The sequence below is a fragment of the Antechinus flavipes genome, chromosome 5 (assembly GCF_016432865.1).
Source record: "Antechinus flavipes isolate AdamAnt ecotype Samford, QLD, Australia chromosome 5, AdamAnt_v2, whole genome shotgun sequence".
Lineage (NCBI taxonomy): Eukaryota > Metazoa > Chordata > Mammalia > Dasyuromorphia > Dasyuridae > Antechinus > Antechinus flavipes.
In genome coordinates, this window is record NC_067402.1 from 29149509 (window position 1) to 29165355 (window position 15847).

The 15847-nt window shown below is 36.1% G+C and overlaps 1 long non-coding RNA gene across 1 annotated transcript in view; it reads left to right on the forward strand.

Annotated features, from left to right (window-relative positions):
• The first annotated feature begins 6663 nt into the window (after window positions 1-6663).
• The window catches only part of LOC127537797 (uncharacterized), a 78810-nt gene continuing 69626 nt past the window's right edge, over window positions 6664-15847 (forward strand). Inside the window, exons 1-2 of the long non-coding RNA XR_007947609.1 lie at window positions 6664-6762; window positions 9483-9644. This is a non-coding gene — a long non-coding RNA (uncharacterized LOC127537797). The remainder of the gene's footprint in view (window positions 6763-9482; window positions 9645-15847) is intronic.

Below are 15847 nucleotides of genomic sequence, written 5' to 3' on the forward strand. Positions count from 1 at the left end.
ACATACTATACCCACTTGCACCTTAATTTCATGGTTTAAGTGAACTTTCACTCTGAAACTCCATTAAAATTGCTTTTGTGACTCTGAGGAATAGGAGCCTATTTGATTGTGTGGGGATTCCAGTAGAGGAGGTGAAATTGAACGAATCGTATTTTTTGACTGTTAACTCTCTAGAATTTAAAAAAAAAAAAAAAAAAAAAAGAAAAAGAAAGAAAGCAGGAAGAGGGCTGCTAGCAAAGTTCTGTTTTACCTACTCTATGATCGATCAGATTCTCAGAGGAATATGTTAATGGTGCAAATGGAGGTCAGACCCACGATTTATGAAGGAGCCATGGTGTTTCTTCCTTGTGAAATAATAAAATCTGCATTCAAAATAGGCTGTCACTTCATTCTCCTTTGCCTTCTTCAATCTGAAAGCAAATCATCTCCTGAGTCCCATTTTCATTAAATTCCAAATGTTTTTCTTTGTTAGAAACCTAATTAGAAAGAGAAGTCTTACAGAGCAAGTGATAGCTTAGTTTAATACCAAATTAGTTTAACGGAATGGTAAAAAAAAAAAAAAAAAATTCGCAGGAAAGAATGAATCCACCTTCCCCACACAAATTCCTCCCCACCCCCATCTATAGCAAATTCTTGGTATAATAACGCCTCATTTCTCCAGCATCAATGGGAAATGAGGTGTTCCACATCAGTGAATTTTAAAGATAATTGAAACTTACCCTTCTTTAAGAGGCAAAATTAAAAAAAATGATTATTTTAATGGAAATCTTTCTAAAAATGTAGCCTATAATTCTCTGCTTTCTCTTGCCCTTGAGGGCAAGCGTTTTGAATTTTTATTTATTTTTCACAATTTCTTTATAATTCTTTCATCTCTTCTTTTACTTTTAGTCTGCCAGCTATAACCCAGCCATTGACTTTTGGAACAAGAAGGAATATTTCAAATTATCCACACGAGTCAATATCTCAGATAAATTGTTTAAGGTCTCATTACTAGGGCATCCCTTTTCTCCTCTCCACTATCTCTTTGTATTCATCTTGTAAATCTCTTCTATTTATTTGTGTGTGTGTGTGTGTGTGTGTGTGTGTGTATTGCTTCACCAGATAGAAGGAAAACTTCCTGAGAACAGAGATGATTTAATTTTTTGTCATTCTATTCTCATGGCCTAGAATATTGTCAATGTGTGTTGATTGACTGACTAAGTAGCAGGATAGTGAGTAATTAGAAAATTTAGTCTTTCTAAATCCTAGTGTAGTGCTTTTCCATGGTACTACTCCCTGTTTTTTAGCACCTGTTATCTATTTTTACTACTTGGAGCTCATTGCTGTAATCGTTTTAAAAACCCTATTTTTAGATTCTAGACTATGTTTCAGGAAATTGAAGTTGTTGGGAATCTGATTGATCATATAATAGTTAAAATGGAACTTTGTTAGCAGCTCTCTTCCAGATAAGTGGGTCGTTACTATACGGTATTTTAATTTATTTCAAATGATAATTCAACTGAGCTTCAGATAAATATTTAAGTTTAGGGTGAAAGTCTGAACTTGTCATAATATTTTAAAAATACCTAGATTTTAAAATCAGGGAATAGCTAAATGAGCTTTGATATATGATTGTGATGGAATACTACTGTGATATAAGAAATGATGAGCACAGTGATTTTAGAAAAACATAGATATCCCTTATTCTGATGGGAGTGGATATCTTCGACAATGAGAAGATCCAATTCAGTTCCAATTGATCAATGATGGACAGAATCAGCTACACCCAGAGAAGGAACACTGGGAAATGAATGTGGACTACTTGCATTTTTATTTTTCTTCCCAGGGTATTTTCACCTTCTGAATTCGATGTGCAACATGAGAACTGTATGGATTTGTACACATATATTGTATTTAAGATATACTTTAACATGTTTAACATGTATGAGAACATGTCTGCCATCTAGGGGAAGGGGTGGAGGAGGAAAGGGAAAAGGTGGAACAGAAGTGAGTGCAAGGGACAATGTTGAAAAATTACCCGTGCATATGTTCTGTCAATAAAAAGCTATAATTATATAAAAAAAGAAAAACATAGATATTGCATGAAATCATGAAGAGTGAAACGAGCAGAACCAAGAGAACATTGTATACAGTGACAACGATATTGTTTTAAGAACAACATTGAGTGACTAAGTCATTTTGATTGTTATAAATACCCAAATTAACTATAAAGGACTTATGAAGAAAGATACTATCTGTATCCAGCAAAAATAGATAAATAGAAATATATAGAAATTTACATATTTTATATACATATTTGTATCTAATGGGAACTATGTCTAGGATGAGGAGTAAAGGAAAGAAAAAATAAATTTACATGATAAATTTATTATATTTTAAAAGGAATAGCAAGTTATACATATTAGGTTTAGAGTTTCACGTGCAATCATCTTTTAAAAATTCTACTATGTAAGGAAAATGCTTGGAAATTGGTTTGGAAATTAAAAATGATACAGAAATTTATTTTACCAACTAAAAATAAAATAAATAAAATTTAAAAATTTATATTCTGATGAGTTTTCTTTTGTAAAGAGTTTTTTTTTTTAAAAAAAACTTTTAAAAAGCCCACTACATTCTTTTTTTTTTTTTGAGTTACCTGATTAAAAAAAAAATGATTGTGTTATTGAACATAGGGAACTTAAATATCCTATCATTATAGAGAGAATATCTATTTTATACCTATGCTACAGAAAGGATCAGAGTTGATGCTCAAATCAAATCTGACTGAGATTCTGACAAGAGATACTATGTGTAAAGCACATGGCAGATTTTAAAGTGCCATATAATTGTGTGTTATAGTTGTGACTGATGCTGTTGTTCCTATGATAACCACTATCCTCCTCAGCACTTTTACCCCAGGGGAAATCCAGGCTAAAAAAAACCCTATGATTTCCACCCCCCCCCAAATAGGTGTATTCTATTTTAATAGAATAATAGAATTTAAGCTATTCTACTCCCAGTTTCATGATCTATGGGAAAGGGATATGGGAGAAAGGACTGAGCTAAATTAGGAGAAGAAAATCACAGAATGGTTAAGAGAATTTTGAATTTGTGAAAGAGTCCAAAGATTATATTTGGGGGAGTTATATGAGTGAATTTCAGGATAAGCTGAAAAGATAAATGAAATAAATTGTTAAAGTGAATTGACAAGTTGAACAAACAAAAAGGTTTGTGAAAAAAATGGATAAGTGGGAGTGAGAAAAATTGTTATTAAGAAAAAGACAGAAAAAGTTGGGTGTAGCTAAGGGAAAGCCTGGTGGCACAGTAAATAGATCACTGAGCCTGGAATCAGGAAGACTTATCTTCCTGAATTCAAATGTGACTCCAGACCCTTACTAGGTGGGTGACTTTGGGCAGTTCATTTAATTCAGTGTCAGTTTTCTCATCTGTAAAATGATCTGGAGAAAGAAATGTCAAATCATTCCCATATCTTTGCCAAAAATGCTCTAAATAAAGACATGGAAGAGTTGGACATGACTGGACAACAAAATCAAGCTATTAAGTGATAAAAGTCTAGATCTCAGTAGTGAGGTATAAACTCTTATAAGTAGTTTTTTTTTTTTTTTTAAAGGCTGAGAATCTGCATCAATATAGAAGAATTTTGCAGTGACTTGCAATAACCCAAAACATGTTTACAATTCTGCCACAGCCAAGTGACTGCTGTGTACTAAATTTGAGCCAGTTTTTATCCTCAAAGAGAAGGTGGGTCATTTCTTTGAAAAGGTACATGATCTTCCCAAAAGATATGATCTTAAGGTTCTTCACCAACACGGTTGGCTTCCTCTGTATGTCTTTCTTAAAACTTGGTGATTGAGCACCAAGAATTGGTCTGACCAGGAAAGAATCTAGCAGGATCTTCATCTCCTTAGACTATATACTATATCTATCAATAAAACCTAAGAATTCGGTGCTATTATAGGACATCAGACTGTTAATTTACTTGCAACTTGAATTCCACTAAAACCTCCATAATTTGTTCAGATTCACTGCTATCTTATCATTTCTATACAATTTTTTTTGTAAAGTTGATTTTTTTTAACCTAAGCATAAAACTTTACATGTACATATCCCTAGTAAATTTTATCCAATTAGATTCAAACCAAAGTTCTTCCTGTTTACATATCTTGGGTAAGAGATATCTGAACTCTGTTATGCAGAATAGCTGTCCTTTCTAGATTTGTGTCTCAGGCAATTTTGCTAAGTGTATTATCTATGATTTTGTCACTAATGAGAATGATAAAGCTTTGGGGGTCAGATTCAAATCTAGCCCTTTGTCATATACTGGATATCGGACCCAATAAAAATCAATTCTATATGTCCCTAGAGGTGAAGACTCCAAGTTGCAAAAGGAGTCACTCCTGAAAACTTTCTAACTCAGCCTCAACTTTAAAAAAATGTACAAAACATTATGCTAAGAACCCCAGGACAAAATGGAAACCAAACTCTGCTCTAATAGAACTTATCTTTTAAGTGTTCAAAATAGATGCTTTTAAAATCTGTGAATTTGTTCTGAAAAATATTTGACTAAGTATAATTCAATGTAATTGGTTTCCTTGTAATCTTTTAAATTTATTTTATGTCTTTAAAATCATTCTGAGAAATCTATGGATTTTATGAGATGGTCAAACCCAAAGATTGTCACAACACACACAAAAAATAAGGAACTTCTGGACTTCGAGGATCAGTTTCCTACTTGTACATGTTTAGATGCTTCTGGTCCCGCACATAACTTCTAGGGGAATTCTAGGCCAGGATGACCAAATGTCAGCTGTCAGGACTCAGCCCTAGACTCTTAATGGCTAGCAAGAACATTGGGCTGCAATCAACAAATAGAAACCACTTGCCAAATTTAAAAAATCACTCACCATTTGAACAGTTCATTGTGGGGATGGCTAGCTGTGTTCAGGGCACTCTTTTGAGAGCTACCCTGACCACTCCTTGCCAAAAGTTATTGCTGGGAATTTGGCCCAAGTGTCAGCAATATGCATTAGATTATAAATCACTAGGCCACAGTCAGCAAATTTAGAGATTGTGACTTAGAATATCCTTAAATCACTCATCACTCTCCATTTTTTTTATTGCCTTGCTACACCTGCTGGCTACTGCTGAGGGGGTTTTTCCAGCTGAAATCCCTTTTTCTCTGTTCATCCTCTCCTCTTTCACTCTAATCTTATAAAAACGATACCTTTCATTCAAGTCCCAGTTCAAATGCCATTTCTTCCAGCTTTCCTTAATGAGCCCATTCAAAAATATCTTTCTTCTGGACTCTGTAACTGGGCCTATTCTTACAGATAGCAGTTTGTAAAGATCTTAAAATGTTCTTGAATTCTATAAGAAATGACCGATATGAAGAATTTAGAGAAGTGAAGGAAAATTTCTTTGAATATATGCAAAGGGAGCTAAGATGAACTAGAAAAATACTAGACACAATCACTAAAATCATTATCAAATCAAAGAATAAAATGAAGAAAATAAATATTGTATAGTTTTAATTACCAAACTTTGTCACAGAGAAGAATTGGGGAAAAGCACTTCATTCTCTTTCTTAGAGAAGCAAAGTACAACGATTGTACAATATTGTATATATTTTTAGACATAGTTGAGGTTTTGGTTAGTTTGGCTGAATTCATTTTTTTTTTTTTTTTCTCTTTTTCTCGCAAATTTTGCTATGAGGGCTGATTGATTGGGTAGGAAAGGATCTGTTTCATTCATGGAAGGCATGGATTTCAATATAGGAATATATCTCTGCACTTCAGATTCAGTGTAAAGATAAAAAAAAATAGAGAAAGAGAAGGAAATATGGCTTGAATCTCTGTCGTTTTGGTTCTGTAGTCCATCTGGGCGCAGGAAACGCTTGAATCAATGCGGAGAGCTCTAGGCTTGGAGTCAGGAAAACTTGAGTTCAAATTCAGCCTCAGGCACTTTCTAACTCTTTGATCTGGGAAGTCACTTAACCTCTCATTGATTGTCTGACAAAATATATCTACTGAATCTACTGTAGAAGGAAATGGCAGGATCTTTCCCAAGAAAACCCCAAATGAGGTCACAAAGGATCTGAAATGACTGATTAGCAACTCTATCTCTGCATTTTTATATCTTTAATCCTTGAGCTTGGGAAAATAACATCTTGTGTCATTGTCACCCTCCTTCCTTCCCTCCTCATGTTTGGCAATCCAATTCAAATCTCCGATGACACAGCGTCATCGATTGCCTTTGTAATTCTTCAATTTCTTCCAGTTTGGGTAGAGAACACATATTGCACAAACACATAAGATTTGTCTTTGTATCCACAGTAACTGACAACTACTACGCATTTAATAAATGCTTGTTCGATGAACTCCGATCAGTATGGTAAGATTCTAAGAACATTAAATTTTAGTTGATAAAATGCTGTGGGTAAATGGCCAAGACCAGTAGATATCCATCAGGGCGCTGTGAAAGAATTCAAAGATGTGAAGCTGGATGTTCTGGTCAAAGGCCATAGAGCTGGAGAACTATTAGAATGTTGTTAGAATTCCTTTTTGCTGAAGTGGGTACAGAGTGAACTCTGAAAACTACAAACTAATACTTTATTTTTATAAATGATAAATTATTACTTTATAAAAAGGCTATGTTCATTGGGCAGCCAGGTGGTTCAGCGGACAGAGGATTGGATTTGAAGTCAGGAAGATTCATGTTACAGAGTTTAAATCTGTCCTCAGATACTTATTAGTGGGTCCCTAGGTGAGTCACTTAACCCTATTTGCCTCAGTTTCCTCATATGCAAAATGAGCTGGAGAAGAAAATGGCATCTTTGCCAACAAAACTCTCATATGGGGTCATGGAGAGTTGGCCGTAACTGAGACAAATGAACATCATGTTCATTGAATACTTAAATATAACTTATTGGGAGGAAAACCCAGTGATAAGTGGAATTCTAGCATCTTCAATCTGCTGAAGCCTTTTGAAGGATTAAGTGAGTATATAATAAGTGGAGGTTGGGAGATGAATCTAGCAAAGGTGCATGAGCAGCAAGTGTCAGGAAAGTAGGAAAACCTAGAAAAACCTATGTGTGTGACAGAGGCCAAGGAAAGAGAGAGTATTTTGTAAATACTTTCTTTGCACCAGGTGCTACAGGTATAGGAATATAGAAAATAAAAATACCAGAAAGAGGCAAGAGTTGAGTGTGTGATGAGCTCAGAGAAGTCAAAATGGGTGAGGATTGTAAAAATGTCATCTCACTTAGCAAGGAAGAGGTCTTTGCCAAACTAGGAGGGAATAGTTGGAGTAGAGTTGTGGGTACAGCAGCTAGAGATGTGAGAAAGGAGAAGTGAAGGTAGTCACTACTTGTTTTCTAAAGGTTTGGCAGTGAAAGCAAGAAGTAAAATAGAATCTGAGCCATAATTAGCCACAAGGAGTTTAGAGCTTTGTTCAGCTGTGTTATGGTGAATCCCAAGCTAATTGGCCTCTGGCAAGTGTAATTTTTTCAGATTGGGCTAGAAACACTTGGAAGTGTCATGTTTGATTCCTTTAGATTTTGGTGAATTTTGGTGACTGTGGCAATACAAATTGACAGTAGTTGGGTGGGTAGGTAGGGAGCCTGAGACAGCATCTTTTTAGCTTCTACTCTTCTCCCCAAGCTTATCTTATATTTATGGTGGAGATGTGTTGTATATATCTATAAATATTTGTATTTTTTCCTCATTAGAATGTAAGTTTCTTGAGGACAGGGATGTTCACTTTTCTATCATAGGACTTTAGTAGTACTTGATAACAAGGTCCTTAATAATTGTTTTTTGATTGTTTGGTTAGTTGGGGGATGGATTTAGAACAGAACAAGGAATATGCTCTATTGTACTTTCCAATTTAACTAATTATTCTTATTATCCGGATGGTAAAGACTGCTGTAGAAAGGGTACAAATTCTTTCAGAACCCTTTGCCTTTCAGATACTTGGAGCAAAAAACCCTATTGGAAGAATGCTCAAAAAGAAGGATTAGTCATATGATATTTCCTTTTAAGAGATGGGGGAAACCTGGGCATGTTGTTCCTGATTTGAACAGGAGTGTATTCTGAGGCAAGCATGGTACCTTAAGACCAATGGCTTAAAATTGCAAATATCAAATTCCTAACAGTAAATATGATGTTGGGTACTTCCAATTAGGTTTTTTTAAATAATGTTTTATTTTAAAAAATTACATATAAAGACAATTTTTAACATTCATATTTAAAAACTTTTGAGTTCTGATTTTTCTCTTCCTCCCCATCCCCTAGAGGGGTACTACTAATTTGACCATAATATTTTCTTTTGTTTCATCTTTGCTTGACTCCCCCCCCCCTTTTTTGGACATTAAAACTCCTAGTTAACCTGATTTTATTTTATTTGTTATTATTATTATTATCATTATTTATTTATTTATTTTTATATATAACTTTTTATTGACAGAACCCATGCCAGGGTAATTTTTTTTACATTATCCCTTGCACTCGCTTCTGTTCCGATTTTTCCCCTCCCTCCCTCCACCCTCTCCCTTAGATGGCAAGCAGTCCCTATATATGTTAAATATGTTGCAGTATATCCTAGATACAATATATGTGTGCAGAACCAAACAGTTCTCTTGTTGTACAGGGAGAATTAGATTCAGAAGGTAAAAATAACCTGGGAAGAAAAACAAAAATGCAAATAGTTTACGTTCATTCCCCAGTGTTCTTTCTCTGGATGTAGCTGCTTCTGACCATCATTTATCAATTGAAATGGAGTCAGGTCTCTTTGTCAAAGAAATCCACTTCCATCAGAATACATCCTCATACAGTATCATTGTTGAAGTTTGACTTTCCCTTTGCTTCTTTCTCCCTTTCATCTTTTGGATGTTTGGGTTTTGGAAATTGAATTAGGAAGAGTTTTTGTTTTATAGAAAATTCATTGAAAATTTGCTTGCAACAATGATCATCTCAAAACCAACTTAATGTGTGTGATTAATAGATCACATATTGGTCTTTCATAGATCCTTGTAATTTAAAAAAGGTTTTAAAAAAAAAAACTTTTTTCCTTTAAATATAGCTCAAAGTGTGCCTTTAGCTTGAGGCAGATTGAGACAGGAAAGTTCTGTGGCTATAAACAACACTGATAGGGTTACCAGCTTCTTTTAGCCACATTGTGTCTGAAAAAATTCAAGCTGATTGACTTCTTGTAAATGTAATTTATACAATTTGGATTAGAAGTACTTGAAAATGTAAGACATTGAGGAGTCCTATAGATATTGGTGAAGACCAGAAGACGCTTAGGAAATTCTGTGGCCAGTAAGTTTTCTAGGTGGTTTATTGAGAATTTGGGCTGATTGACTGTAGATCCACTTTGAAAGAGAGAACTGAGTTCTACCCCATCCCTAACCCCCTTCCACAAAATCTGCTTGCTTTTTGCTTTCCTTCTACTGTACTTGTTTGTGCCTTTCTTCCTATCTGTAGGCTAAGGAGAATATCCTAATGGACAAAGAAAATGAAGATGATGAAAAAGAAAGGAAATAATTGATGAAACAAGGATTTAGAAAAAGAAGGATTTCAACTAAGGACACAGGCAGAGTGATTTGCCTTAACAAGAAGGAGGAACCCTTCTTCCTTAATGGGAAGGTGAGTGAAATGATTGGGAAATTACTGATAAGTTAAAGGCACTCTCATAAGATGACTTTGATTTTTTTTTTGGGGGGGGTGGTGGGAAGTAGGATTAAGATTGAAGGTTTAACAAGAAAGAGACAGATGAGTTAGCAGCTGTGGGGAATGCTCTAGCAAGACCATAAAAGAATAAATAAAGAGATGCTAAGGAGCAGTGAAGACTTGGATGATGTTGGGTATTGTAGATCAAGTTGATTGTGATTCTATGGCTCTCTCTTCATATAGTTAAGAAATAAGAACTAAGAAAGTAGACAGGGAGGGTTGCTCATGGCTTTCAATTGCCAAAGCAAGAACAGTAGAAACAATATAGGGCCACAAATTGGTTGTAAAAAGGATTGAATGCATTCCAAACTCAAATGAAAATGGTTCATAAGGATCATAACTTTATAGAGTGGAAAGAAGTTTCAGTTCTCTCATTTTACAGATGAAGAAGCAAAGGGCCCAGAGAAGGCAAACATCTTGCTCAATGTCACACACAAAGAGTAGAGCTAGGATTGAAAGCTTGTAGCCAGGATTCCAAATCCAGAGTTCTTTCTGGGATCCCAACCTGCTTCCATTTTTAGGTGATTTGCTACTATTTATGTCTGTCTGTCTGTCTGTCTCTCTCTCTCTCTTTTTTTGTTAATATAGATAATCCTGAACTAATGGTATTACTGTTTCAGTTTTCCAGATAAGGGAAAAAACTCTGAGATGAAATTAGAATTTAATGAGATCTTCAGGTGGAAGGCATTTGTCACATATGGTAGTGTTGGTGTGATTTCTTTAATTTAATTACTTGCTAGTTATTATACTTAGGACAGAGTAGTCATGGAGTAGGCCTGAGTGCAAGTCCTTTTTCTGGACTCTACTATATGTGTAACCTTGGCAGGTGATTTAATTTTTCTCCATGCCCCAGATAACTCTTGTAAAACATTTGTTGATGTGTATTGGTAGAGAAATTTCCTTGCTGGTGGCTTTCTACATCAAAGAAATCACAGAATTGCCCCTCCTTTCCCAAAGTATATTCTTGATGTTGCCACGTTTGGAAAATTACATTATGATCCAATTAGCTTCTTAAACCTCACTTGGTTTGGCCCTGATGGCATTTTTGCTGACAAGTATTGTAAGCTTTGAGTTCAATGTTATGCCTTAATTAACTAGTTCATGCTAGAACTGACAATACTGTAAATGATTAGAAAAAATAGTTTTGCATTCTATTTGTAGCACAGATTTATTCTGGATTAGTCACTAAGCAACTCTGCCCCATAATCTATTTGTTGGAAAAGAATAAATAACAAGGAAAACATGACAAACTCTTTAATGTATGATATTTACTTGATCTATAATAATAAAAATAGCATTTATATCATGCCTACAGGTATAAAAAGTGCTTTAAAAATATAATCTCATTTGATCCTCATGACAACCATCAGAGAGAGGTGCTGTTAATTATTATTATTTTGTTTGTTTGTTTTCCATTTAAGAAAACTGAGGTAGACAAAAAAAAAAAAAACTGACTAAGGATTTCAGGTTGAATTTGAACTCAGATGTTTTTGATTTCAAAGCTGGTGCTCTAGCCACTGTACCACCTAGTTATCTGATTCTGTTTCACAGGCAAAAACTAGTATGAGTTTGTTCCAGGTTGCTCCAAAGTTTTTTTTATCATCCAATGAATGTTGTTTGTCCTTAGTTCTTGAAAAGGATCATGATATTGTGGAGGGGAATGCTATGACCTGAAAATGAATTGGATTTAAGTTAGGAAGGGCGGGGTCAGGTGACCTGCCTCACTTTCCCCTCCAGAACCATCTTGGATCTATAGCCAGATATAGATCAGGATGACTAGAGATGGTCCTCCAACCAATGAATAAATATTTAGTAAATACCTACTCTATATCAGGTATCCTGCTAAGGGCAGGAGATACAAAAAGAGGCGAAAGATACCTGTCCTCAAGTGGTTTATAATCTAATGGGGGAGAATACAATCAAACAAATATGTATAAAACAATCTTGAAAAATTACTAATAATCTGGATCCATCTGTCACCTAAGAGGCAAATGCAAAAACTTAATAGGTTATGTGTTAACTGCTTCCAGATCTTTGGTTAGAAAGAACCGCAGAAAAGAAGTTAGATCTAAAGCTGTGGGGTACTCTCTCTGACCTGGGGAATGTTTTCAGTGGGCGTGAAGAATTGTCTCATTCAGAAATGAGCAGAACTCAGAGAACAGTTTCTTGGATGGCCACAATAGTGACATAAGGGGAAATAAGATCCCTAAATGAGGAATGAAGCAATACTGGCCTCAAAGGACCAATGATGAAACCTAGCCTCCTACCTCTTGACACAGGGGAAATGGATACGAGATGCATTCCCATCTTCTGTGGGATACTGACCAAAGCTCCAAGGTAAGATCTGGGGGGGAGGTTGGAGGTGATATTTTCCCTATAGTCCCTGAGCAGCATTAGTGGTTAAGGGTTTAGATTCTAATTATCCAGAGTAGTTGTTATCTGACTTGGGAGAGGAGTCTGGGAGTTGCCCCAGTAGAGTCCATGGCTGGAGGGGAGAAGTGTTAGGAGATGAAGATGGGTGTGGCTGTTTGGACAAATTGGATAAATTTATTCAATGCTTCGGTGGCAGGAAAATTCTGAAGATCACCTGGCAAGATTAGCCAGGTCCTTTTTTCCAACTAAAGTCTACACAAATCCATCTGAACGAAATTGCCAAGCATTCAAAGTCTACTGCAGAGGGACAACTCCATTGGACTGGCCAAAAAGACTGTTTCATGGAGATCCACACAGGGCAAGCACTCCCAAAGTGGTCAGAGAAAGTGATTCAAGGACACTCCCAAGGTCTCTCCTGAGAACTTTAGAATCAATTGGATAACCTAGGAGACACTGGCACAGGACCGCCCAGCATGGCGTGCCCTCATCAGAGAAGGCGCTGTGCTCTATGAACAGAGCAGAATTGAAGCAGCTCAGAAGAAATGGGAGAAGAGCAAAGTTAGAGAATCCTCTCAAATATTCATGGGGACTTCTTGTGCCCAGCCTGAGGCAGAGCACTCCGAGCTCATGTCAGTCTGATCAGTCACGGCTGAACACACTGTAACTGGACTAGACACAATATTGCCATTTTGATTCTCTTCCAGAAGGAAGCACAAGAACCAACCAATCCAAGCACTATGCTTGGTAACCAGGGATTCAGAGACAAGAGTCCTTGACCTTAAGGAGCTTACTTGTTATCTGAGGACCCAGATTGAGGGTTCTGAACCTCATTAGAATTTGGCAGCCACAAGATCATGGGAAAGCGTATGGGAAGAACAGCAGTCTCCAGTTCTCTTTTTCTTTCCCACTATGTATGTCAGCTCCCACAGTCTCTGAATTCTGGGGAGCCGTAACTTCTGAATATAATACGATCCAATAAGCATCCAAATGAAACCCTTGATATTTCAGATATTGTATTGGATATGACTTACTGGCTCAGTGGCTAGAGTTATAATGCTGGAGAAACTGAGCAAGATAGAAATTAGAGAACAATTTAATAATTTATTAGATGGGAGAGATTTCCTGGGACCAGTGGATCCATGTTTGGTCCCAGGGTTGAATGAGACTATTGTCTCAAAGAATCTAGCAATGAATGTCAGATACAAGATTCTTTTATAGGGTAATAAGAACAATGACATAATAGGGGAGGTACCTGGATGGGAATGACCTAATGGGGGGAGGCATCTAGGATGACATAATGGAGGGAGGTACTGAAGAGGCTCTTGATATTCTAATGATGTCTAAAATGGATAAAGACCTTTATCCCATCAAACATTAAGAGGGAATAAGTATAGCCGAGATATAAAATATAAGACCTTTATCCTATCAAACATTAAGAGGGAATGATTATAGCCTGATGTATAAGATATAAGACCTTTATGCTATCAAACATTAAGAGGGGATGGTTACAACCTGAGGCAGATTAACTGAATAGCACAATTTGGGAAACTGAGTCAGGACATTAAAAGAGATTGTGGCACAAGAGAGTGATGAGGACTGGAGTTCAAATCCAGGCTCACATACCTATTAGTTATATGACCCCAGGCAAATAATCTATTTGCCTAAATTTTTTCACCTATAAAATGGGATAACAATAGCACCTACCTGTCATCCTTGTTATGAGGATTAAATGAGATAATAAATTGTAAAGTGTTTAGTACAGTGCCTGGAACAGAGTAAGTGTAATATAAATGTTAGCTCTTATATTTATTTTAAAAACCAACATAAGTGGAAAGGTGAATTTGGGATAAATCTGAATAAAGAGTTAAGGTAATTGCTTCTTGTCTATTTATAAAGATAATCAAATATAGATGGAAAGTTGAAAGACATAGTATAGTGCTGGAACAGAGTAAGTGTCATATAAATGTTAACTCTTATTTATTATTGAAAAAACCAACATTAAAAGTGGAAAGGTGAATCTGGGATTAGTCTGCATGGAGAAAGGGTTAAGGTGATTATTTCTTGTCTATTTATAAAGATGATCAGATATAGATGGAAAGTTGACTTAGCATAGTGCTTGGAACAGAGTTAAGTGTCATATAAATGTTAGTTCTTATTATTATTTAAAAAACCAACATTAAAAGTGGAAAGGTGAATCTGGGATTAGTCTGAATGGAGAAAGGGTTAAGGTGATTATTTCTTGTCTAGCTATAAAGATGATCAGATATAGATGGAAAGTTGAAAGACTTGGTACTATGCTTGGAACAGTGTCGTATAAATGTTAGCTCTTATTATCATAAAAAAACCCAAAAAAACAAACAACCTAAAATATGGAAATGTAAATTTGGGATGACTCTGCATGGAGAAAGGGTTAAAGTGATTATTTCCTGATCCTCTGTAAACATGATCAGATATAGATGGATAAGTTGAAAGACTCAGCTACATTTTGAAAACAATGATATGGACTCCACAACATCTCATTTATTTGTTAACTTTAACAGTCATATTAATTGGACTATTTTCTAGTGTCACAACAGCATTTTCTTTCTCCAAGGGAAAAAAAGCTTTTATTTTTTTTTTTTTTTTATTTTAAAGAAATGGGTCAGTGATTTACAGGAAATCGAAGAACCCTTTATCAGAGGAGGGAAAAACCTGTTTAATTTTCTTCTTCCTTCTCCCCTCCCTCAAACTTTAACATCTTTTTAGCTTTTTAGCTGCTTGGCTATGGCTTTTTCTGATGACAGAAGGTGCTTTCGAATCTCACACAGCATCTGAATTTGGCAGCAACAATACAGGAGAGGGAAAATAGCAGCCTGTTGTTCTATTTTTCTTTCCCACTTTGGTGAGAGGATTATGGGTATGCCAAGGGTTGGGATCCTAGAACATCTGGTCCAGGAATGCACAAGGGAATATGTAGGTCTCAGAAGGTATTGTCAAGGTTAGAGTCTTGTCCTTGCCCAGCCCATTGGAACGAAATTGCCATTGACATCTGCTGTGACTTAAGATCTCCAATAACTTGTAGTACAGCTCACATTGCACCAGAGTCCCCCTTTTCTTTGCACTCTCATTTATACACAACTCAGAAACACAGGCACATAAGGTAAGTCACCCAGGTAATCGGAAAGCAGCTGGCATGTTTCTGCAGGGGAACTTTGTACCTGTGGGAGCCGGGAGAGCTGCTAACAAGCAATTGACTCTAAAGGGAATCAAGTCTCCATCATTTCCTAGAAGAATCCCAGCCATCAGTCTTCCTGGATCTTCCCTGCTCTGCCACTGAGATTTCACATGGCTTCATTTCTCTTCTGTGGACAATCAGCTCTTTGGAATAAGGACCATCTAGAAAGCTTTGGGCCAGAGCTTGAGGTAGAGATCTGGTTATGGACAGCCTTGGGATGGGAGTAAAAGACACTGGTGTCCTTCTCAGGAAGGTATTAGTTACTGCCTTTCTGACTCCCAAATCACTGCCCTGGCTTCCTCATAATGGAAACAATAAAGACAGAGGACTTACATGGGCAGTATTTTTTTTAATGAACTTGATGAAGTCATTGATACAGTTCAACAAAAATTTGTTAAATAATCAAAAGCAAAACTAGACTTGAAATCCATGACCCATAGGCTGCCTTTGAACTCTGGGGTTGTACGATATTTACTATGACATCTTTATTAGATCACAATGATTAATATTATTACCCAATCTGTGCAATATA